The sequence below is a fragment of the Peromyscus californicus genome, unplaced genomic scaffold, assembly GCF_007827085.1.
Source record: "Peromyscus californicus insignis strain IS unplaced genomic scaffold, ASM782708v3 Scaffold_7__1_contigs__length_154581171, whole genome shotgun sequence".
NCBI lineage: Eukaryota > Metazoa > Chordata > Mammalia > Rodentia > Cricetidae > Peromyscus > Peromyscus californicus.
The window spans coordinates 60,240,877-60,264,467 of record NW_026294595.1 but is presented as its reverse complement, the minus strand read 5'-3'; the positions used below and the strand labels follow the sequence as shown (position 1 = coordinate 60,264,467).

Here is a 23,591-nt window from a genome sequence, read left to right as displayed (position 1 = left end):
GACTATACATTAAATACCATGTCTAGAAGTTAGAAACCGCTGGGTGGTGGTGGCACATGCCTTTAATCCCAGCACTTGGGAGGCAGAGCAGGCAGATCTCTGTGAGTTTGAGGCCAGCCTGGTCTACAGAATGAGATTCAGGACAGGTACCAAAACCACACAGAGAAACCCTGTTTCGAAAAACAAACAACGAACAAACAAAAAATAGAAACCATTCATCTCTGGGTGCTTACAGGCAGAGGCAATGCCCCGAAAAGACAGACACACAGAAGCCTAGTAAAGGTACAACATGATAGAGAATATCAAGAAGTCATACCTAATAACCTAGAAGGAGGGATTCTGGAAGGTGAGTTGGAATTGTACCCGGGCACTTGAAGATGTGACAGAATATTTCTCCTGGGGAATTTTGAATGATGTTCAAGTAGCAGGGTGGATGAAGGGAGATGAGATTGGACAGGCAGACAGGGGCATTAATGTGGAGGTTATGAGGAGCTGCTGCACAGTTCACATTTTTATACTGAAATAGCTGGGGTCCATTTCTGGTTTCTGTAGGGGGACTTCCATGGAGGAAGACTATCAGAAAACAGAGTAGAGAATGGAAAGTGGGAGATGGCAGAGGAAGCAGGAAGGAGACAGAGCAGGCCAGCTGAGAGATACCATAATCCAGGGAAAGACAGTTATAAGTTTGGCTTAAAGCATGTCCACATGGGTACTTACCTAGACCAGTTTAGGAAAGGGACTCAAGCACTGTGATGGGAGAGCCAGCTAGGAATACCCTGAGCCATTGGGTCTAATTTCTGGGTGGAGTGGTACTTTCCACTGCTAGAGAAAATTGAGGAGACCACATGATATACTGATTCTTGCCACACGTGACATTTCTACTGATTAAAATAAATGAATATACTCTTATGTGCAATCTTAGGAGATAATTACTAATATCTAGTGTCTGTAGTAGTGAAAAGATAAGAACATAATATGGCATTTTTAATGAGAACTAAATATTTAAATGTGCCTATTTACGTGAGGAAAAGCATGGAAACACCTGCGGTAATGAAGTAACTGCTTCTTCGTGTTATTTCACTTTTATTGACACAGTTACTGACACTGGGGATGATCAAATTTAAGAAGTGACATGGTTTAATGACAAGCTCATTAAAAGGCCAACTTAGGGGCTGGAGAGATGGCTCAGCTGTTAAGAGTATTGGTGACTCTTCCAGAGGACCCAGGTTCAGTTCCCAGCACTCACATAAAAGATACTGTATTTATCTAAGAAAGAAAAGAGTGTACAGGTGATTACAGATGCTGAGATTATAAGCCATTCCCAAACATATCACTTTTCACTAATGGAAGTTATTGGTGGGCTGAGGGAATAGTTCAGTGGTTGTGTCGTTAGCATGTGGGCATCTGTCCCAGTGCCAGAGAAGTGGGGCAGAGAAAGGAAGTTACTATGTAAACCCCTTCCTCATATTGGGAACCAGTCCATGAGGAACAAGAGAAACATTATTGTTTATAATCATTTAAATCCTATTAATCAACCTTTTTAAGTATTATGATTGTAAAATAATTAGTAACTTTACTAAATGTGATGATGTCTACTTTTTATTTTGGACCTAGTATATTTCTTTTCTTTATGAAAATATTTGTTTAGTAAACTGGAATGTTTTTCATTGTATTCGAGAAAATACAAAATATTATATTCTAAAAGTTCAGCATTTTGTAGTTGTGATTACCAAGGTCATTGTAAAAACTGAAGATGGGTTAACAAGAGTCCTAGAGACTATGAAGCATGCTCTTACAACCAGCCAGCACTGAGCATCTTTCCAACAGTAGGAGGCAGATGCAGGCTGAGAGAACTGCTCTGACAGCCTCTGGTCCCTTTTATATGCCCAGTCACCTCAAGGAAAGCTGTTGCTATGTCATAAACCAGATGATAGCAATTTATTTTAAAATATTCTCTTGCTGGACACAGTTTTGTTCCCCAGAGTTCAGTTGAAAATTTGAAAATAATTAAACAGGGTTCATAGGAATTTTAATCTTCTTTGTTATCTGCATAGACATTTTTGAATTCCTAAGTCTTGTCACTTTACTTTATGGGAATAATGATTCAATCATTTCCCCCTAAAATAGTTTTAGAAAAGCTTTGAATACTTTAGAGAAAACAATAATTAGGAATCTTTAAAGCCATATATCACTTCTTGTTTGTATGTTTACTTCACTTTTATGCACACAAATGATTTAAAATAATATATCAACACATATCAATAGCGACAATTGCATCATAAGAATTTGTTATGTATTTTATAAGAAACTGGCAGTGAAAGGCTTAAAGTTTCCCAGCAAAAAAATGTGGTAAGTGTTTAAGCAGAGGGGCCTGGTTTGAGAATTGCACACATATAGCATTATGCACTGTATCTGTTGAGAATGTACAATTATCATATGTTGATTCAAACAGCAAAATTAAGAAAACAAAACTAGAAAACTCCCAACTATTTAAAAGTTTTAGCAAAGGAAAACTTCAGTTTTCATTTAATGCTTACATTAAGTTCAAAAGTAAGTAATTCTAGTGCATTTAATATAACTATATGATATATTCAATACTCAATTTTTGAAAAGTGGCTTTGTGTTAGAAGACATGAAATCATGAATTTGAGCATCTTTATTGGCATTACTAGAATAAAAACTGTTATATGATAAAAAAAAGAGCATGCATTACTACCTATGCTCCTGTGATTGAAAGAGAAATGACATTTAGATTTAGATCAAATGTGAGGGGAATTTCAATTGTCTATAAGTCAAAAAGAAAAGTCTTTCCCAGTGGCTCAAAACTCTAGACAGGAAACTTAAAAAAGATTACATCTTTCCCCACAGTAATTGAACAGTCACATAATTTCAATTTTACCCTATAAGGACACAAGTGAACCTTGGTTATGCAATGAAAAAAACTGAAACTATTTAAGCTTCACATGTATCTCTTTTGTCCTTCCAGGGACAGTCATGTGCAGTGCAACTTTTTTATGGCTATGAAGAAGAATGTAATTTAAAATTTAATCTTTATTCAATGTGGCATTTTACACAAAATACACTCTTTTTAATTACAATAAAATATTTTATGTAGACTTTATATAACAATATCCGTGAAGGTATTGGAAAGTACAGGAGAAAACTCCATTAATTAAATAAAGGGCTAGGTAATGAAACACAGAGAATAAATACACCCCCAAGTATGACATCTGGCCATCTAAAGAAGTAGCAGAAGGGAGAAAATGCTTCTCTTTTCTCCTGTCCTTCTGCCCTGAAGCAGGCCGTAAGCAAACTCTCTGACTTTCAAAGCAGCTCATAAGACCTTTTCCCCATCAGCCCTTTCCCTGTGCTCAGAGGAAAGATATTCTTTCTCTTGAAATAACAGGGCTTCTCAAACCAGTCTGAACATGGCCTTGCTGCTTCCTCAGTTTACCCCCTGTAGACCTTCCTACTTGTCTTTTCAACTGTCCATAAAATACAAAGTACCCTACATCATCCCTGTGGAGGACCACATGTCCAGGTCGGATCATCTCCACCTCTTCTCAGGAGTGTGGAGGCAAAGATGCTCCGCTGTTTCACCTTTCTGAGAAGAATCTTTCACCAGAAAATCTTCCGAAGCACTCTGTGGGATCATTTTCCTTCCTTTGCCTTTGCCATGGAGTTCCCTCACCATTACTTTAATCTCTGCCGATTGACATACCACTGCACATTGGCACACAGAACTTGTGGATAGCTCTCCTACAACTTTATTTGTTTCTCTTAGATTTTTCTTAGACATACATAAAATTTTAGAATACCCACATTACTACAAAATGTAACTTGCATTCATTCATATTTCTTTCCCCACTATCTTTTACTTTTAGGCAGTTAATAACTTTCTGTCTCCCTTGATTTGCCTATTCTGACTGTTTTGACTAGAGGGAGCCAGATAATCTTGCATGACTTTGGTTGTCATGAGAATTTCTCACTTAGTGCAATGTAGCCAAGGAACTAACGTCCTTTTCGTTGGTGAATAACAGTCTACTGTTTTTGAAATCACCATCCACTTATTAGTTTATGAGTCTTGGATTATTTTTCTTTTTTGATATTATGAATAATTCTATTATGAACATTTATATACACATTTTTTGTGTGGAATGTTTACATTTCTTCAGGTACATACCTAAGGAGTATAATTTCTTCATCATATGGTAACTCTGTGTTTAACATTTTAAGGAACTATAAAACTATTTTCCAAAATAACTTCACTGTTTTGCACTTTACCAGTGGTGTAGGATGCTTCCAATTCCTCTACATTCTCATCAGCATTTGTTAACATCTGTCTCCTTGATGGTAGCCAACCTTGTGGGTGTAAAGTGCCACAGTCTCTGTGCGATTTTGATTATCATTTCTCTAATTAATAATTTGTCTTTTTGAGCATTTTGCATGCACTTGTTGGCCACTTGTATGCTTTCTTTGGAGATATGTGTATTAGGTCTTAATTCTTAAATCTGTTTGAATATTCATATAGTTAAAGGACCTGCAGGTCCTTTATGGAGGAAAGCCGAATTCACAAACATTTAGACAAGCAACAGACAAAATGACCTTAGAAAACAGTGAGAAATTCAGGAAAAATGAGTAAACAAAGGAAGTCCATTCTGGTATGTGTCCTCAGATGGTTGGGAAGATTCTTCTGCAATCACAGGAAGAGGTGCTGTGCAGGACATTTGAGCAGCCACTTATCCGAGGGCACAGCTCTAAAGACTTTCCTGGGGTAGGGCAGAGGTCCAAGACCTGTAGCTTGGTGTGGGAGAGGCTCAGGACTGTGCTTTGAAAGTATAACACATAAAGCAGGCTCAAGCATCCATGCCAGTGATAGCTTTTCCCTGGGGGTTGATCATGCCATTAGGAATAAGCTTATATTTTCGAATGTTTCCTTTGAAGGCTGTGGTTATACATTTCTATTCTTGAAATAGTGAAATACATTCATGCTAATGTCAAGTATTTTAAGCATGTCTTGGTTAAAAATATAAGATTTTTATGAAAGTGAATTTTTTGTCCATCTGTGCACTGTAATGCATCTTATCAGAGAGGGCAATAGTGAAGAATTAGCCTTTTGAACTAGCCAGATAACAGAAAGGCCAGAGTCTCATGGGGAATGGACTTCTGTGGGACACTGACTTCTTCCCAAGATGCTTCCATACTGAGCACAGTTAATGAGCAGTCACTGTTGCTGCCCTCCAGAATACTCACGTTTGCTACATTTCACTCATGTCTCATAGTCTTACAGTGAGCAATCACCCAGTTGAGAGAACCCAGGGAGCCTCAGCTTAGTTCCTCCATTTGTAGTAAACTTGTCTGCTTACTCTTTTCCAAAGAAGAAAAAAAAAATTAAAAAAACACCAGCATCCGAAGAGCTTTATGTCACTCAAGAAAAGTGGTCATTCGCATTAAGCTTCTGCTAGCCTATCTACCCCATGAAAGAATTTTCTGCCTTAAAGCTAGCAGGAAGAGATTGTAGGGAAGAGCAGTGATTCCTCTTTGCTCCTTTTTCTTTTCATTCACCACACAGTTAACAGGCCTTTCTCTTTTACTGCCTGGTGTTATTGAGTGGAGTGTGGGGAAACGAAAGAGTCGCTCAGTCAAATAAATAAGTTAGCTCTGAAGGGATTTCCTAACACTTGGCAATAGCTAGTCTTAGTACCCAGCAATGCTGTCCCCACTGAGAGTTTTACTGCAGAGAACTAATAAGAGACAAAAACCCTTGACTTAGCTGAATGAATACTAATGACAGTCATCAATAAAAATAACAAAAATGCTCATCATCTATGCATAATTACCTTATGTGTAACAACCATGATGAACATCATTAGTATCTGTCTCTACTACAAGTTGTATTCAAGTTCAGCACTAACTTAGACCAGATTCTGCAGATCCATCTTTGAAAATTTAAAGATGAATGCTCTATCACTACTTCATAACCTCCTTTGTGTTGAGGGTAGTAATCTAGGGTCAGACATACTTTCCTTCTTGACCCTCATTTTACCTATCTGCACACTGTCACTTTTTGTTATGAGAAATCAAAATAAGAACATACAGGGTGCCTGCCCCAGGCCAAGTTATTGTAAGCACTCTAAGTATTCACATTTTTTTTTAACCTTTCTGATTCTTCCTCAGATTGTGAACTCTTCAGGGTCACTCTAGTTCTTTTCTGCTTATCCATAACGTCGTCAATAATTGTCCTGTTATAAATTGTTTTGTATCTCTTGTAGTCTCCCATCTCTGCTCCTCTGCCAGGCTTCCTAGAGCAGCAGAGAGGACTACATGTCTGAACTGCTTCCCCTAAAAACCCCTACAATTCAATGTCTACATCATAGGATCTTCCAGTGTCCTCAGCTTCATCCTCTCTCCTTTGTACTTTTTTGTTATTTAAAAAAATACATCTGGCCGGGCGGTGGTGGCGCACGCCTTTAATCCCAGCACTCGGGAGGCAGAGCCAGGCGGATCTCTGTGAGTTCGAGGCCAGCCTGGGCTACCAAGTGAGTTCCAGGAAAGGCGCAAAGCTACACAGAGAAACCCTGTCTCGAAAAACCAAAAAAAAAAAAAAAATAATAAAAAAATACATCTGACTTAAAACCTGTCAGATCCATGCCTTAATATTCCGATAGTAATAACTTCACTGCCAACATTACAGAATGTGTGGATTCCTTAGACTCTATGATGACTGTTGTTGAATATGGAGATACATCCATAGACTTCTGTACTTCTCAGTGGTCTTGGAGGAATATTCACCATTCTGCACAGGATATGGCCTCCAATATGCATCAATGCCATGTCCTAGATCATTCACCATGTTCTTGCTTTATTAATTTTTATGTTTCTCACTGTGTATCCTCTTTTTTGCTAACAGAATCACTTTCTCTGGTTAACTCTCTCCATCATCTTGACTTCCTTTCTGTGAGCATGTTCATTTTTCTTTTTTGCAATGTAAAATTCTCTCCTTGTACTCTGCTATCTCCTTTCCATATCAGCCACATCTCATATCCTAAATATTTTTTCTTGTCCACAGCCCCCATTAAATGGTGTTTTATCGGCACTGGGCCGGTAGGGATGGCAGAGTTAGAATTCACAGATAACTCCATAAACAAGAGTCATGAGGGCAGCGAGAGTGAGAATAAGTCTGGTGGCCTCTTTTCAAGAGCAAGTGGGTAGGCAGGGCCTGGAGTGTTGACCTTAGAACACTTTGTTCAGTAAGAGATGAAGAAGGATTCACTACCTGTGAATACTAACTTCCCTGATGCTGACCACTTGGGATGGACTTTCCTTGATAAGAGGGCCAGTTGGCCAGGGCTCCTTCATGGACTCCTCCTGGGCAGCCTCCAGGGTCTCCTTCCTGCCTCTGGCCTTTAGTGCAAAGACCTGCAGGGCTCAGCCATAGGAAAAAATCAAGACCCATTACTTCAGTGGGGGAGCTTGTTTTTAGCATTGAGGTTGATGGATACCTCTTCATCACTTTGCCTTCCAGACAGGAATGTGACCCCAGTAACAGCAAAGGATACTGTGCAATGAGATCTGTGACAGATGCTTTGGCGATCTCTTCATTGGAAAATTTCTGAGTGCATGCATAGCCTGGGGCAACCATGATGGGCTTTAGCAAGGTCCTTCAAGGTAGAGCCTTGTAGACAATAGTCGGTACCTTTTTTAGTTATATAATGTCAGTTTTTCAAGTCAAGGTCCCCATCAGGTAGGATTTAAGACTCAACAATGGGTACAGTGCCACTCTGCTGGCAGATTCTAGCTGAATGGGCCACAACACTAGCATTTCCTATGAGGGCAAGGGTTAAAGAGTTATGTCTCCCAGTCTTCAGCATACAATGCTACTTTGTAAAGTCAGCATTGGGCATTGCATTCAGAGGGCCCTTCCGGCCCCTGGGCAGTGGCCTCGCAGTTGGTTCACGCCAGAGGCATCACTCTCTTGTCTACTTTATTGCCCACATCACCACTTGTGGTCTTGATAATGGGAGAAAGGACATCCATCATCTGCCTTCTGGTACAGTGTCTCATGCAAGAGGATCATCCCCACAACCTCCATGCAGGGATTCACCTGGTCAGCAGCAGTCAGCAACAGTGGCAGAAAGCAACTGTTCTTGGTTCCAAGGGACTGCAGCTGCTTGGCACTGCTCCCTGTACTCGCTTGCAGCCAGGATTGGATGAGTGGTACCAAACATCTCCTTCTTGTGCTCCCAGGTCAGCTCTGGATATGGGTAGGGCAAGGTGCCGCTGGCAGCAGGTTCCTGGCACAGAAAGGGGTGGGTTGGCTGAGTATGGTGGTGGGTAGGCAAGAGGTCTGAGGAGCAAAAGCAGCTAAGGTCATCAGAACCCAGTTCTGTGGTAGGTTCCAAGAGAAAATAGCCTGTTCATCTCCAGGGGAGGAGGAAGGAGGCCTTTTTTTTTTCTTGGTGCAACTCTATTTTATTTTTCTATTTATGAACTTACTGTAGCTGACACTGCTGAAAGTTTCCAGTTATCTCCTGACAAATCTCTTTTTTAGTAATTAAATTTATTCATTTATTTTACATCCCAACTACAGTTTCCCTTCTCTCCTCTCCTCCCATTCCCTACTCCCACCTCCCCTCACCCCCACCCCCACATCCATTCCTCCTCTGTTTCTGTTCAGCAAGGGTCAGGCCTCCCATGGGTATCAACAAAGCATGACATATCAAGTTGCAGTAGGATAAGTTCCTCCCCATTGTATTAAGGCTGGGCGAGGCAACTCAGTATGAGGAATAAAGGTTCCCCAAAACCAGGCAAAGCATTAAGGACAGCTCCTGTTCCCACTGCTAGGAGTCCCACAAGTAGACCAAGCTATACAACTGTCACACATATGTAGAGGGCCCAGGTGGGTCCCATGCAGGCTCCCCATGTGTCTGTTCCAACTCTGTGAGTTCCTATGAGCTCACATTAGTTGTAGAGGGCCAGATTCCATTTCACACCTGTCAGAATGGCTAAGATCAAAACCACAAATGATGGCTTATGTTGGAGAGGATGAGGAGTAAGGGGAGCACTCCTTCATTGCTGATTGGAGTGCAAACTTGTACAGCTACTTTGGAAATCAACATGGCAGTTTCTCAGAAAATTGGGAATCAATCTACCTTAGGACTCAGCTATATCACCCTTGGGCATATACCCAAAGGGTACTCCATCCTAACACAAGGACACTTGCTCAACTATGTTCTTAGCAGTGTTATTCATAATAACCAAAACCTGGAAACAACCCTGATGCCCCTCAACTGAAGAGTAGATAAAGAGAATGTGGTACATTTACACAATGGAGTATTACTCAGCTGTTAAAAACAACATCATTAAATTTAAAAGCAAATGGATGAAACCAACTGACAAATCTTAATCCATATTTACTCTTAATCCTGGCATCATATACTTCTTTAGAGTCACAGGGGCATAAAATACATGATTTGAATTAATATATAATGTTTCTCCTCCATTTTGAAAGTTGTTTTTTTCCCATCTAGTAGCTTTGGATTTACATTTTCCTACTTGGCCAATTCTTTATGGTTTGGGCCTTACTATTTTCATCATGCTAGCTGATTAATTTGGGGCTTTCTTTGGAGGTTGTCTCCTTTTTTGGTATTGATTCTACATTGTACCTTACATGGGCTGCCGCCTCCTCATGTATACTCTAGACTTTCAAGGACATGGACCAACTGTTTATAAGAATGAAGTTTGGCCACATCCAAATCTCAGAAGGTGTGTCCACTCATCCAAGAGCACTCCTCAGGAGGCAGTTCCAAATTAATGTGTAAAAAGGCAACCGGCAGCTATGCTTCTATTACTCTTATCTCACCAGATGTAGCACCTGAATGTTGACACATTATTTAAACTCTTTGAACTTCAATAGCTTCAGAAATTTGGATAATACAGTACAACCTGTCTTGCACAGCTTTGGGAGAAACAAGAACAATGTATAAACATTCCTTTCATGTCCAAAGATTTCTGGTCTATACTACAGGCCTCAGAGGCTCAGACATCTTTCTCTCTTTTGACTTTCTTCTTTCCAAACAATTATTATTTTCTGGATCTACTGCAATGCCACATTTCAGAATCTCTTCAAATTTCCCCTAACGTACTGTATTAATTACACTTTTCTTTTTTGTAAAGTACACCATGTTAAGGCTATTCAACCCTACGTACTAAGGCTCGATGGATGACTTTTTGTATTTAGGAAGATATTCAAGAAATAACCCCAGTGTTGTAAAAACATTTGCATCACATTGCCTCACATTTCATTTCCTCTTTCATGTCTTTAGAAAGTATTTCAGACTTGAGAAGTAATGAAATTCTTGAGAAAATACTTAAAATTATTGAGTACTGTTTTTGCCTTAATTCATGACAGATGGTTATATGGGCCTCATTTGAAACAGATAAACTTTTAAATAAAATAACAAAATAACTCCAGAAACACAGATTTTTGTGTTTCCTTAGATTGTGCTTGTACATACTATAGATTTTTCACAGATATTTATGTTACTGCATTGTCCTCAGAAGAGCTGACAGATATTTTGAATAGAATCTCTGGATTATAGGCTGTACCAGAAAGTAAAAGTATTTTGGTTTTGGTTGTGAGCTTAGCCTTAATGGCTGAGACATCTCTTCAGCCCAAGTAAAACTCTTTTAATTAACAGTTTTTTTTTTGTTGTTTTTTCTGTCACAGAATTCCTCTGTGTAGCCCTGACTGGCCTCGAACTCAGAGATTCACCTGCCTCTGCCTCCTGAGTGCTGGAATTAATGGAGGTGCCACCACCTCCCGGCTAAATCACAGTTTTTTTTTTTTTTAACACACATGTTAAATATATATTTAAGGATTTATTCATTTTTCTCTTATGTGTATAATTGAGCATCTGCATATGTGTATGTGCACAACATGTGCTCCTGGTGCCCTTGAGGACAGAAGAGGGCATCAGATTCTCTGGAGCTGGAGTTGCATGTGGTTGTGAGCAACCATGTGGATGCTGGGTTCTCTACAAGTACAAAAAGTGCTCTTGATCACCAAGGCATCTTTCCATCCCCTAAATGCTATATATTTTTAAGAACACTATATTTATATTAAAATATTCTATTTAACATTTTGGCAAACTGCTGGTGCTTAGATTTTTCTCAGAGAAATATACAAGACATTGGTTATGAAAATATTTGAAGTGTTTTCATTTTATTGTTTTTTTGACATCCATCTATAGATGATTCAAATTACCTATTAGATATCATAAGTATCAGGGAATTCCTGGTCTGTTCTCTGATAGGGAGAATAATTGTTTGCGTTTTGACTTGACAATACAGATGTCTGGTCCTCGAAGTCAATCCTATTCTTGTAAGTCTTGATTCTCCTTCAGACATTACTAAATGAAAGGAAAACACTCTGCTGCCTGCCATTGACATCTCTGTGTATGAAGAGATGTCCCAGTCTAAAACTAAAACTCTGTAGCTTTATACCTTAGGAGAACATAGAAATTCTAATATTTCTTCTATCGGAAAAAGCTTCTGATTTGATTGGGGATTACTAAGACATGGATTTTGGTCTTAGATGGCCATAACTGTGATTTTTATTATTCACTAGCTGTGTGACCTTGACAGGTTCTTGCTACTTTGCTTTTGTGTCTCCGTTTATTAGGAAGTAATAACATGGGCCTAAGGACAGTTGTTAGGACCAAGCAGTTAATGCAATTCAGTTCGTCCATGTGTGTGCCGACTATGATCACAGAGATAATGACCATCATCACCGTCATTATTTAGAAGGTGGTGAGACTGCAGAATTTGCAGACACCAGAAGGGCCAGGGAAGGTGATTGTGCACAGTAAAACTGTTCTGGTGACAAAGCGAAGCCCCCACAAGTTCATCAGAAACTGGCAATATCTTTCCCCACTCTTCCTGATTCTCCTAGATTCTTGGTGCGTGACCCAGGGCTTGCCTGGCATGAGTGACAGGAGGAATTACACTCTAGGCATTCCCTGAGCTGCTCCTCCTATTTTAGTTTCTAGACTCTTTTGACCATGGAGTTCTTTTCTTCTACTGTGTATGTCTGAGGCAAGTGTAGGTTGAAGTAATGCTAGTCACTTTATTTTGCTTATTATAGAAAGACACCATCATTACCAAAAAATCTTGATTGCTATTTCTTTTCATTTGGAAGTTACATCATCTATCTTAGTATTAGTGAATTACAGATTTTACAAAGCACCTTAATAAACTCTCGCTCCCAGCCTGACATACTTCATTTTTGAAAGGATCAATTTCTTTGTTTGAACTAGTTTTGAGAATATGTTATCTAAGTCTATGGGACTATGTGACTAGAATTAAAGGACAAAATAAGCTCTTCCAACAAGAATAGAATAGATTGAGCAAAACATCTCAAGGTCATAGAACATCTGAAAAGTTTTGTGTGTTACATATGATTTATTTACACTTAGCATCTTGTTCTGAAAATGCCATTTCCTAACTGGGTGGCTTCCAAGTAGATGTGAAACCTTTAAAAAACTTAAATTAATTGAAAAAAAACCACAACTTTATATCATTGTCATTTGATAACTCCTGATTTAAATATATATATATATATATATAAAGTTACATAATCCTAATATGTGTGAATTACAGATTTCACCTAGAACCTTAATAAATTATCACCTCCAGCCTGGCATACTTCATTTATGAAATTATATATAGTATATGTATTATATATAAAGTATTTATTTATATTATAAAAATATATACAAACTCTGATCGCCATTTACTCATATTCATTATAGTTGGAGTATAAATTACCCAAATGAACAATGCTGCCTACCATGGTCCATAGATGTTTATTTTACTCCCATAAAATGATAAAGGTAATTGTAATGGTTTGAATGAGAAATTTCTTCCATTGGTTTAGTTATTTGAACACTTGGTCCCCATTAGAGAAAGTTATGAAACACAGTATTTTCCAGTTCCATCCATTTACCCAAAAACTTCACATTTTCTTTTTTTTTCTTATTGGGCAAATAAAATTCCATTGTGTATACATACAACATTTTCCTTACCTGTTGATCAACTGACAGACATCTAGGGTGAGTCCTTTCCTTGCTGTTAAGAGTATAGTGGGAAGAAATATGGACATGCAAGTGTCTCTGTATGGCAGGAAGGGGTATAGTGGAGTATATGATAGTCTATTTTTAGTTTAAAAAAACTCTACACATATATCCATGGTGGTTACATTTTACAATTTAGAAAGACTAAAATTGGAGTTATAGGCATGTGCTACCTCTTCTGGCTTATATTTCTAATTTCTTTTGTTAAATTTTATAGACATCACAGTGATTTCTGTGCCTTTACATATCTCGTATTTTAAAATGCGATCAATAGTTGTGTCTTCTTTCACCAGAAAATCCCCTTCTTTAAGAACCCTCATTGAGCATTGAATTCTGAACAACAATTACAGTTAAGATGTCTTCTATGCAAGAATTATTTAGGTGTACCCAGAATGACGACCAGGTAACACAAACACTAACTTCTTCATTTAGACAAGATGAATTTGGTTTTGGAATTTTAAAATCTAATAAATTCAGTGTAATTATGATTGTAAATGCTGAGATGACTGATGAATCAAAATGCAAGTTATTGTCTTAGCTTACTTATACAGGTGCAATATTTAGGGTAGTAACAGATATGTCAATACTTGACTTTTTCATGTTAAAGGATGTAAACTCATGTTTACTTGTAATTATTGGTATAAAATTTGACTAACAGTGGTTTTCTTTCCACATTTTGTCGTCAGGATTAAGTAGTACTTTGTAACATAAATCAACAGTCTTAATGGATTTTCAAGATCAGACTGTTCAGCATAAAGATACTTTGTTCTGAGTAAAGATACTCTGGTATCTTTATAAACTGTGCATTGTGATTTAAAACAATAACCTACTTTCCATTCTGCATGTACTAATTAGCATAATGCATTAGCCAGAGCTGTTAGCTTTATTAAGATGGCAGGGATAAATTGACCACATTTTAAAATCAGCCTTAGTGAGAAAACTATAAACATACAGCCAAAGGTGTTCCGAGTGCATAGTTCAAGCAAAACCACAAGGCTAGTGTAGACAAATTTCTAAAAGGTCTTATTAAATAAAAAACACAGAGCCAAATATAGGGGTGAAAACCTTAGAGAGAGGGAAATAGGGAAAGCCACCAGCCAACCTTACCTCACCAACTCTGCAGCTTCCAAATGCGAGTTACTTCCTGTCTACCCACGTCTATATGCCTTGCTGTTCTGCCATCTGATTTGCTCTCTCCATTCAGCTCATCACTTCCTTTTCCTACACATCTCTGCCACTTCCGGTCTGTCTGCACAGACCTTCAGACTTCCCTGGCTAACTAGTTTTGGAATTTAAGGTGTGTGCTACCACACCTGGCTCTGTTTCCAGTGTGGCCTTGAACACACAAAGATCCTGCCTGCCAAGTGATAAAAGGCGTGTGCTAAGATTGCATGACTTCTGTGTTTTTTCCTCTGATCTCCAGGCAAGCTTTATTTATTAAAGCACAAATAAAATATCACCACAGACTAGTGCAGCAACTTCAACTAACTCCTTTGGGAGGTTCTTTTAGGCACCTGCAAACAAATTTGGTATTATCACTCACGGTAGTGTGGTATTATCATGTTTAGGCTATTGCATGTTTCAAGTCAGGGTGAGTTAAAGCTTTTCCTTATCCCAAACCACAGATATAACAATGGTAAAATTGTTGCTTGGCCTAATGCTTTCATTTGGAGGATGCCCCCTTCCTCTCTTGTGACAGTGGATTCATTGTACTCTAACAATCACTTGAAAACACCTCACAGTCTTATCCATAAGCCAAGAACTGCATTGCTTTAGTCACCAGCAGCTTTTTTTATTTTTTTTGAAAAGTAAAGGCAAAAGGGCACTCTAGAATGCAAACTGTCCAGTTCACTCAAGAGCCCTGACTATACTGGCCTATGGTGTGCCCCCTTGCCCCGATAATATCTAAGTCAGCTCGCCTATGATCCCCCAGCTTATCCCCAGATGATCTTGCATAGTCTTGTCTGAGGAGACTGGGAATCTTAGCTGCTGTGGTGGATTCCACTCCCCCTCCCCCGACCCCATGCAGGTACAGTGACGTGCTGTGAAGGTCTGATTTGATATGCTCAGAATTATCGCTCACACATGGGAAACTAAAAATATAAAAGTAGCAGTCCATCACCACAACTACTCGGCCACCTCAACCCCCACTCGGCCATCTCAATTCCCACTCAGCCACCTCAAACCCCACTCGATCACCTCAACCCCACTCCCTACCATCTGCCATGTAGTAGCATGAGTGAGGAAAAAAATGCCCCCTCTCCCCTCACCCCTGCCACCTGCAGAGGATGAGAGAGCTGGTCCCCGGGCCACTAGTGTGAGAGAACTGGCCCTGCCCTTCACTAACCACAGCACACAGGGGAGCGGCCACAGCACCTCTCCTGGGTAGCACACTAGAGCTGACCCTGTTTGTGTGTTGAGCCCAGGAGAGCAGCCCTGCCCCCTCCCTGGTATGCCATGGATGGTTAAGAGTAAGGGAAATAGGCCTCCCCACTCCTCTTGCCACCTGTGACAGGCAGGAGAGCCGACCTGGGGGGGGGGGGGGGGCGGCATAAGAACAGACAAGCTGGTCCTGCCCCTCATCAAGTGCCGCAATCCAGAGAGTGAGCCCGGCACCTCACATGGGCAAAACAGTAGAGCTGGCCCTGGTGGTGTGAGCATGGGTGAGCTGACCTGGGGTGTGAGAGCAGGAGAATTGTCTCCTCTTCTTGCTGTCTGCTGCATTGGGTGAGCTAGCCAGGGCAGTGCTGGAAAGCTCGCCTGGGTGGTGAAGATGAGGGAAAGCTGGCAGGCTAACTAACCCTACTGCCACCGGGGCCCAGAAGCAGGACTATGAGGTAGCCCACCCTAACACCCACCTCATCTATGAACTGCTGGAGCATGTGAAGGCGCTGAACCTGTAGATCCAAAGCTACAGGACCTCCAGGACACAGGGCAACAATAGGATATCCAGGAGGAAGACCAGTGAGGGCCCAGTGTTGATAGTGTGGCAGAAGCCAAAGGCCTCGAACCAGACCAATGACTCATTGCAATGACCACTTACAAATACAGATGCTTGTACTGTGTGACTCACTGGACCACACTACAGCTTCCATGCCAAGATTTTTTTTTTGTTTGGTTTTTTGTTTTTAGTTTTAAATTTTGTTATGGGGGTGGGGTTTGCAAGGGCAGAGGACTGAAGCAAGGACATGGGGGGATGAGTGGGATTGGGATGCATGATGTGAAATCCACCAAGAATCAATAAAAAGTTAAAAACATTGAAAGTAGGAAAATAAAAGTACTACCTGTCAATATTTATGGAACAATTTTATAATGTTATTTAGTGGTCAATTTAAAGTTTCAATTATATTTACTTTAATAGAAAATAAAATGTTATACATTGGGTCAAGAAATAAGAACAACTGAGTCAGCAACAAAAAATAAGGAAAAAGCAAAATAAAGACAATAGTAGAAATGATAAGATAAAAATAGTAAAACTAACAAATGTGGAGTCAAGAAATAAGAACAACTAAGTTAGCAACAAAAAGAAAACAGCAAATTAAGATAATTGAATTGGTAAGAAAAAAATGGTAAAAACAACAGATGTGGAAAGCTAAAAGATGATTATTTGAAAAATAATCAACTATTTACATTCTCAGCAAGAATTATCAAGACTGAAGAGAAAAAGTTAACTGTGATTACCTAGCAAACAAACAATATAAGCTAACATTAATTAAGACTGAAAAGAATTCTTAGAAGTCTAACCACATTTCAGCTCTTAGATAAAATACTTAATTTTGAACTAATGCACATTAATACATTTGAGTAAAAAATAGGAAAATGGGAATAAAAAAATAAAAAATAGGCCAATGGGCCGGGCGGTGGTGGCGCACGCCTTTAATCCCAGCACTCGGGAGGCAGAGCCAGGCGGATCTCTGTGAGTTCGAGGCCAGCCTGGACTACCAAGTGAGTTCCAGGAAAGGCGCAAAGCTACACAGAGAAACCCTGTCTCGAAAAACAAAAACAAAAACAAAAAAACAAAAAAAAAAAAATAGGCCAATGAATACAATTGAATCAGTAAACAAATCTCCACTCAACGAGAGAACCATATTTAGATGGTCCTTAGAAATGAATTTGCCAAACTTCCAAGAGGCTGTTTCTGATGTAGATGTAACCAACGGTCTTATAAAATAAGAAACACAGAGCCAATTCAGAGAAGAAAGCCAAGAGGTCAGAGCTAAGAGCCTCACCCTTCCTGATTCAGGGATCCTCTTCAGCCAAGAGAGCTCTCCGAAAGGGACCTACTTCCTGTGTGTCTGTCTTTAAAGTCTTCCTGTTCTGCCTTCTCATTGGTTGTAAACCCAAACATGTGACTGCCTCGTCACTGCCTGAATGTACCGTCCTCCAGGTCCTTAAAGGCGTGCGCCACCGCCGCCACGCACTTGCTATGACTCTAATAGCTCTGACCCCCAGACAACTTTATTTATTAACATACAATTAAAATCACATTTCAGTACAAGTAAAATACCACCACATTCTGATATCTTTATTATGGTTAGACACAGATATTCTCAGAAATAATAAAAAAAAGAAAGGCATAAAAAATAGTAAGGTAATAAATTACTATTACTTTTATACAAATATTAACAACTCTAATATACAATAGTAAGATTATGTCAATCTCATTTCTAACAAATATACTCAGATCCCAATCTATATATTCACAAATAAATTTCAACATGGTATACAACCCACAAATACATTTCAAGCCAATGATACATACCAGAAATGTAAAAATTTTTAACATCAACAGACTAAAAGGAATCACTTCTGTAGATACAGAAGTGATGGATAAGTTCTCCAACCATCAGGAGAAAAACCATTAGCAAGCTAAGAGTTTAAAAGTATTTATTACTGGAGTATATCCAAAACATTTCAACAGCCAGCTTTTCACTGAAGTATAAGCATTCTCAGTAAAATCAAGAACAAGACAAAATGCTTTTGGTTTTCTTTTTGTAACAGAGGGCCTAGCCAATGCAATATGGGAGCAAATGTGAACAGAGTTAAATGTGCCCACTTATTTTTCAGATGCTGTGTCTGTGTAGAAAATCTAAACATATCTTTAAAATTGTAAGCATTTAGTAATTTTTGACATGGGATAGTGTGGTATTGTGTTCCCCAAAATATTGTGCATGCTAATAAACTTATCTGGGGTCAGAGACAGAACAACCACAATATTAAACATAAAGGATAGGCAGTGGTAGTACACGCCTTTAATTCTAGCATTCCAGAGGCAGAAATCCATCTGTTCAAGGATACAGCCAAGCATGGTGACTCACGCTTTTAATACCAGAAAGCCAGCCTTTAATCCCAGGGAGTGATGGCAAAAACAGAAAGATATATAAGGCGTGGAGACCAGAAACTAGAAGCATTAGGCTGGTTAAGCATTCAGGCTTTTGAGCAGCAGTTCAGCTGAGACCCATTCTGGATGAGGACTCAGAGGCATCCAGTCTGAGGAAACAAGACCAGCTGAGGATCTGGCCAGGTGAGGTTAGCTGTGGCTTGTTCTGTATCTCTGATCTTCTAGCTTCACCCCAATACTTGGCTCTGGGTTTGTTTTATTAATAAGACTCTTAAGATTCCTGCTACGGGATAGTGTAAGAGAACAATAACCATTATACAACAACATTTGACAATATATAATGAGCAAAAAATGTGAAAATAACAATTTGCAAGCTAGTGATGTTTGACTCTGGCAAAAAGTGAACAGGACCTGTACGTCAGTAGATAAAGCTTGCCCAGCATGCCTGAGTACCTAGGCTCAACCCCAAGTTGTAGCTCAGGGATAAAGCTTGCCCAGCATGCATGAGGTCCCAGGCTCAACCCTCATAGGGGAAAAAAATAAAAAGACCTATATAAAGATATCCATACAGTGATAGTAAAGGAAGAAAAACTAAAACATTATGGATGTAAATTAATATAAAGCAACGTTCATTTTACTTAAAAACATTTTCTGTATATAGTTAATTATAGCCATATATAGTTGGATACAATTACAATATAACATATTCTCCCCATAAACTGATGAACTGGTCAACATAAAAGGGTAAATAATCAGGGAAACAATTCTGTGAATGAGCAAGTCCTTCTCTTCTTTCTGTAAAGACATGTGAAGTTATAGAAATTAAGATTGTCTTTGAGGCTGGAGACATAGCTCAGTGACAGAGCAGTTGCCTAGTATGTATGAGGCCCTGATTTCAATCCCTCTCACAACTACTAGTTTTTATTAATTAAATATTTATTCTTGGAGAATTTTGTACATCCATAAGAAATAGTTTGATCACATTCACTCTCCACTCCCATTCCAACCCTTTTCTGGATTTCCTCTCACATTCTCCTCCACAAAGATTTTTAAAGGTGCTTAAAAATAAGAATCCAGAGGCTCACTCAGTCAAGCGTTTTCTGCTTGTGTTTTCATACTCATGTTTGAGGACCTCAGCCTAGATCTCCAGCACCCATTTAAAAGCCAGGCGAGGAGGCACACATCTGTAACCTCAGGGCTGGGGTTCAAACAGGTGGATCTCGGAGCTTGTTGATTAGCCAGTCTAGCCAAGTGATGATTTGAGAGCCTGTCCATAAAATAAAGAGAGTGACTGAGGCAAACAGCCAATGTGCGGTTCCTGCCTCCTCATGCAGGTACGTATGTGCACCTGCAACTCTCACATGCACCTACACGTTCATGTGCACACATATGCATGTAACACATACACACTCATGCAGCAAATAGAAACACAATGGTTCTTACTTCTTCAGAAGGATGGAGTATGTGCTGTACTATATTAACTCTAAGGGAATTGCAGAGTTATCCGGTTATCTCCCCTTGATTTAAAATATAAACATTATTATATATTTAATAGGTACAAGAAATACAGAAAATGCAAGGTAAATGTTCAGAAGTAAATTGTAACATAAAACTGAAATGTTTAAAGTATTAGACGATCTATTGCTTCTAAATTATGTAGGTTGATGTCAACCCAGGAATTGTAATTTGATGAATAGATTGTTTCTTCTACATTCCCTCAGAAATTCAAGGTGAAATAATTTTTTTATATAAAGTATGTGTGCAAGATTGAGATGTTATTTTTCTTTTCTAACATTTCTTCTGAGGTGAACCATACAACCAGCCTCACAAGTTTTCCCTTTAAAATTTGTTTCTCTGCATAAAAACATTTGATAAAAGTGTGTATTATGTATTGCAGATAAGCACAATTTCCAATACACTACATGTATTTGCCGTGGTCTTAATGTTTTTTAGTATTTGTAAGCAAAATATTGGTAGGGGCAGTGAAACACATTAGAGTAATAACTACATCTTCCAAGGATGATGTTCTTCACTGTGTCCCTTTGACTGTGCAGATTAAAACCATCATCAGATTAACCATTTTATTTTCAAGATGTGAGATAGATGCAAATAACAGCATTTCAAGGATGCTGGGTTCTCTCTTAAATGGCCTGATGAATAGTGCATGCCATGTTTTCGTTATTTGCTTTTTGTTTGATGTATTATTTTTAGTGCCGTGTATCCAGTTTAGTAATGAGACAACACAATTTTCTCTCACAATTCCTGTGTCAAGAATCCAGCACATGTCTACTGGCCTTTCTGCTCAGAGTTCTCATGAGTTTCTACCACTTACATTCAGATAAATGACTAAAACCACATCATGGTGGATGGTGGATGAAGAAACGTGAATTCCTGTTTCTTCAGGGCCAGTGGGATAATTATGAGTTCTCTTTGCTACCATGCAGACTTATATTATATAGTCCAATTAAATGAATGGACTTCTCTCCACTTTCACAGGGTTATATGAGTTGTGGGCCTCAGGGGTAGGTTTTGGGAGGCATTTTAGAATTCTGGCTAACAATTTATCGATTTAGCCTTCTTTTAGTGTAACCCTAACACCCCAAATCTTCAAATATTCAAAACTTTTTCTTTTCTTTGCTTTAGTACCTGAACAATGCACAGAACTATGTTCTTGTGATATGTATGACTATAACGAGTTTCTTCTCTGAATTAAATTTTGATAAGCACATGGCACAGTAGTTTTGTTTTTTTCTTTTTCAAGACAGGGTTTCTCTATGTGCAGCTTTGGCTGTCTAGGAACTTATAGTTCATTTTTCTTTAAGAATGGTTAATGGGGGTTTTATTAAGGCAACTCCACATAGTAAAAAAGGAGGTTTATTTTGGGGGGCGGTAACCTACAGCTAGTAAAGTGGTTGGTTACAGGACCCGGGAGAGGTGAGTTGCGGTCCAGCTGGGTTTGCTGGAGAACTCCACTCAGTCTACCATCCTGCATCCAGGATCACCAGGAACCAAGAGCGCTGGCACATCCGGATCTCGGGTCTTAAGGGCTCCCCTCTCAGCCCCGCCTCAGGGGCAGGTCATAGGTAGATGTGACAGTTACCAGAAGCCTCACTGGGGGTAGTACTTCCAGGTCAAAGCTGGAACAGCTACCCACTACAAATGGTGAAATATTTTCAGTACTTAGAGAGAAACACTTAAATGTAGATAATGTTAACATTAAAATTATTTGAAAATAATTTTTCAATATTAAAATAATCTATAATGATAAATTATATTCAAATTATTAAATTTTGAATCTTAAAGAGTATTGTTAGTAAGGATTATCATCTAAAAGCAAATTGATAAAACAAGATATTTTATTAGAGATACATGATAAATGAACTCTAAAATTTGGTGGAAAGTAATAGTGAGAAATAGGGAATTTTTTAAAAAAGACTTATTTTTATTAATTTTAATTATGTGAATGTGTGTGTTTGGGTATGTGCATGTGAGTGCAGGTGCCTGCAGAGGCCAGGGAGTTGGATACCGCTGGAACTGGAGGTACAGGCACTTGTGATCCTTCTGATGTGGGTTCTGGAAATTGAGCTTGGGTTTTCTGGAAGAGCAGTATACGCTCTAAACAACTTAGCCTTTTCTCCAGCCCCTGAAGGAATTTAACGTTAGAATACATGTCAAAATTCTTTTAAGTTCAACAATATCTTTCTAAGGCAGATTAGCCATGGAAACATAACACCTATAATCATATTTTTCTTTCCTTTTTAAAGAGAGAGGATTGCAAGTTTCATTCTCTGAAGTGAAGTTATTTTGATCAATGATGGAGTTGGTTGTGACCATAAAATCAAATAGATTAATCAAAACCCTATATTTTGTATTATTGGTTGGTTGCAGAGCCCGGTGAGTCAATAGAGGAGAGACTTCAAAGGAAATGCAATATAAAAATTTAAGTTTGCGAGAAGCACGAGTGAACCTTTCAGATCCAGCCCTGTAATGAGCTGGAAGCACCGTCAGGGGAATGGATTAGAAAAAGAAAGAAAGAAAAACGACGTAACTTTAAACCCCAGGTCGCAGACAGGTAGTCCAGGTGCCTAGTCTTGTCAGTCTGGCTATGCTATTACGTTTATTAACTTGTGTCAGATTATTGGCCCTGTGCCATCAGAGTGTGGGAAGTGTTTGACCTCTGCCCTCTGTGCTCGACTCTGCTCTTTCCCAGAAGAGATTAAAGGGGAAGTTCAGATAACTTCAGGGTACTCTCTTTTAATATCAGCTTCAGCTGACAGATTTTGTGGTTAGTCTTGGCAGGTTTCTTGATGTGTGAGATCAATGAATATCAATTCCCAGTGCTGTTAAAAATAACACAAAAGCTTTAAGTAATACTTGTAGAACTGTTTTTCCTGAAATTTCCAAGTTATGTTTCTATCACAGTAAATGAAAGCACACAAAAATGAGGAATTTTGTAATTTAAGTTAATTGTGATTTAACATATTCATAATTAATTTCCATAATACAGATCCTTTTTATTTTTAGTAGGTTACACTGTAATACAGATTACAATTTTGATTTGAATTCTTAATTTTAATTAATGTCGATACATAAATTTACATGAGTTTATGAGGATTTCAGAGTTACTTTTTATAATTTGATTTTTACAAACAAGAGAAGAGATATCTTTTATTATTTATTACACTAGAAAAGGATACATGAAGGAACAATTAATCCTGCTTAAATTAATTTTTATTTCTTTTTGTGTCATGATTTTGCTTTGTATCTGAGATGGCATTAGAAACCATTATGTAGGATAACTTGGCTTTGAACTCTTGATTTTTCTTCTCTTAAGTTCCCGAGTGCTGGGATGATATGTATATACCACTTGAAACGTTCTTTAGGTTAACTTTTATCTAAACATTTTTTGTCCTAATATCAATAGAACATTCTAAGATTCTTATAAAATTGTTTATAGTGGATCTTATATACTTAGACCATAGTTCAGTTTTCTTTTCATTTATAGATTATCGATAATGGATTACACACTTTGGCTCTATATGTTTTCATTCTTTATTACAAAGAACATGAATCAAATATATTTTGGTATATTTTTGAAGTTACAGTGACCTAAATAT

The 23,591-nt window shown here is 38.6% G+C and overlaps 1 pseudogene; it reads right to left on the bottom strand.

The window, feature by feature from the left end:
• Positions 1-7,285: 7,285 nt before the first annotated feature.
• LOC128100877 (fructose-bisphosphate aldolase A-like) lies at positions 7,286-13,453 on the bottom strand (annotated as a pseudogene).
• Positions 13,454-23,591: the final 10,138 nt, after the last annotated feature.